Below are 3,127 nucleotides of genomic sequence, written 5' to 3'. Positions count from 1 at the left end.
CCCCAACCCCCAACCCCAAAAACCCGAAAGTAAAGTCAAAATCACTTCCCCCAACGACCCCAACCCCAAAACCCGAAAATAAAGTCAACTCCCCCCAACCCCCAACCCCAAAACCCGAAAATAAAGTCAAAATCCCCCCTCCCCCCAACGACCCCCCAAAAATCGTTTTCTTTGTCCCGAAATCTTGAAGACGACCACCACCAGCTGTCGTGTCGGTCGGGTTCAGCAGCGACCTCGAGAAAACAGGTCCCAGGTAATTCTTGACACCTGCGGGACTTGTCATGCCTACTCCTTACCCGGCGGAGTAACCACCTGCTGCCCCCCGCCCCTCTACCCCCTACTCCCACATATCCCTTGTACCCACATACCCCTATACCCACCCCCTACTCGAGTTAACTCCTTCTGCAGGGTGGGGAGTGTACCCATATCCCCCTATACCCCAAAACCCCCAATACCCACATACCCCAATATCCACATACCCCACTACTCCCCCCCTCCCCAAGTTACCTCCCTTTGCAGGGTAAGGAGTATCCACCTGCTGCCCCCTACCCCCATACCCCAATACCCACCCCCTACCCTACTATCCACCTGCCCTTCAACGGATTAAAGCGACCACGTGGTCAGTGATTTCAAAAAATGTGATATTTTGAGAGGATTTTGGTGAAGTGGATGTGGATATAAGTGGATGGGAGTGTGTGGAGGATGGATGCAGTGTGAGAAAGTGTATTTGTGTGGAATTTTCTTTTTTCTTCTTTCTTTTTTTCGAAATGGATGGAAAAAATAGTTGTTTGTGTGTAACCTTGAAGGAACCGGGTGGCAGGTGAAGGCCGTGTGTGTACGTGTACGTGTGTGTGTGTGTGTGTGTGTGTGTGTGTGTGTGTGTGTGTGTGTGTGTGTGTGTGTGTGTGTGTGTGTGTGTGTATGTGTGTGTGTGTGTGTGTGTGTGTGTGTGTGTGTGTGTGTGTGTGTGTGTGTGTGTGTGTGTGTGTGTGTGTGTGTGTGTGTGTGTGTGTGTATGTGTGTGTGTACGTGTGTGCGTGTGTGTGTGTGTGTGTGTGTAGTGTGTCTTGTGTGTGTGTGTGTGTGTGTGTGTTCTGTGCACTTGTATTTGTATGTGTGTGTGTGTGTGTTCGTATGTATGTGTGTGTGTGTTTGCGCACTTGTATTTGTATGTGTGTGTGTGTATGTGTTCGTATGTATGTGTGTGTGTGTTTGCGCACTTATATTTGTATGTATGTGTGTGTGTTCGTATGTATGTGTGCAAGTGTATATAAGTGTCTGCATGCGTTTGCGTACGTGTATCTTCATGTATATGTATGTGCGGCTGTCTGTGTCTGCCTGTGTATACCTAAGTGTGTGCGTGTGTGTGTGTGGAATTCGTTGGGCCACTTGATAGTATCTTGACACATGACAGAACCGCAGCCACGTCGGCGCTATGACAATTGTCCTTCTTATTATATTCTGTTTTTGTATACATATATTTACAAAGTCAAAATAGGTTCGTGAGACAATTGTCCTCTGCGTGTCTTGGTGTGTGGGGTGGGTAGGGGGTGGGGGTGGGTGGTGGGGGGGAGGTAGGTGTGTGTGTGTGGGGGGGGGGGTACGTGTGTGTGTGTGTGTTTTTTTTTTTTTTAGGTAAGCTAAAGATGGCGCGATGTTGACTAATTTCTTTCTAAATTATTTTGTCTTTTACCTTACAAACAATACTAACAAACAAACAAACAAACAAAGTAGAATAAATAAATAAATACATAAATAAAACGATATTTGTAAAACATCCTTCAAACGTCACAATCTTTTTGTCGTTTAACACAAACACAATAAAAAACAAATAAACATACAAAATATAAACAAACAAATAAATAGATAAATAAATAAAACAAAATTTCAAGAGATAAACAAGAGGTGAAATATCAAAATGTATATTTGTCTATTTGATTATCAATTTGTCTACCTGGTTCCTTTTTTATATCTGTTATCATCATTAATTTATTAGTAATCTATTGATATTTTAAAAGATCCTCTCAAATCTTCAGCTGAAAGTACGACCCTTAGTTAAACCTCTATCTATTTATCTATCTGTTTATCTATCTATCTTTCTCTCTATTTATCTATCTTTCTATCTATCTATCTATCTATTTATCTATCTATCTTTCTCTCTATTTATCTATCTTTCTATCTATCTATCTATCTATTTATCTATCTATCTTTCTCTCTATCTATCTATCTATCTTTCTATCTATCTGTCTATCTATTTATCTATCTACCTATCTATCCCTCTTTCTTTTTTTTCTTTCTTTTCTTTCTTCTCTCTCTCATTCTCTCTCTCTCTCTCTCCCTCTCCCTCTCCCTCTCTCTCTCTCTCTCTCTCTCTCTCTCTCTCTCTCTCTCTCTCTCTCTCTCTCTCTCTCTCTCTCTTTCTTCTCTTTCTCGTTCTCGTTCTCTTTCTCTTCTTCTTTCTCTCTCTCTCTCTCTCTCTCTCCCTCTCCTCTCTCTCCCTCTCTCTCTCTCTCTCTCTCTCTCTCTCTCCCTCCTCTCCTCTCCCTCTCCCTCTCCCTCTCCCTCTCCCTCTCCCTCTCCCTCTCCCTCTCCCTCTCCCTCTCCCTCTCCCTCTCCCTCTCCCTCTCTCTCTCCCTCTTTCCCCATCTCGAATATCCCTCCCTCCCCCCTTCCCAACGTTGTAATCAGCTGATGGAATTTCCTGTCAAAGCCGGCACAGATCTCGGGTATTTTAGCCCCTACTCTATGAATATTTCATATATACGGATATCCATATATAAAGAAATAAAAGTTTATTTAGATTTATTAAAGTCAGGTATATGTATATCAAAAGGAGAGATAGATAGATCGATAGATGGATGAATGTTTGTCTATCGGAAATCGGTCGTTTTGTTCATGGTTATTAACCTAAGATGGCGTGGGTTTCCTTTTAAGATTTATGGAGTTTATGGCAAAGAAAGGAGTGTGTTTGGGTTGGAAAATAATGATGTTTGTTTGTTTTTTTATTTGTTTTGTTTTTTGAGGTAGGGGGTGGGGGTGTAGGGAGGATGGGTAGGGGGTGGGGGTGGCGAGAGGATCGGTGCGGTGGTGGTGGTGGGGAGGATGGGGGTGGGGGGTGGGGGGTGGG

This window comes from Penaeus vannamei, chromosome 41, assembly GCF_042767895.1.
Source record: "Penaeus vannamei isolate JL-2024 chromosome 41, ASM4276789v1, whole genome shotgun sequence".
NCBI classification, from domain to species: Eukaryota; Metazoa; Arthropoda; class Malacostraca; order Decapoda; family Penaeidae; genus Penaeus; species Penaeus vannamei.
This window is presented reverse-complemented; position numbering follows the sequence as displayed.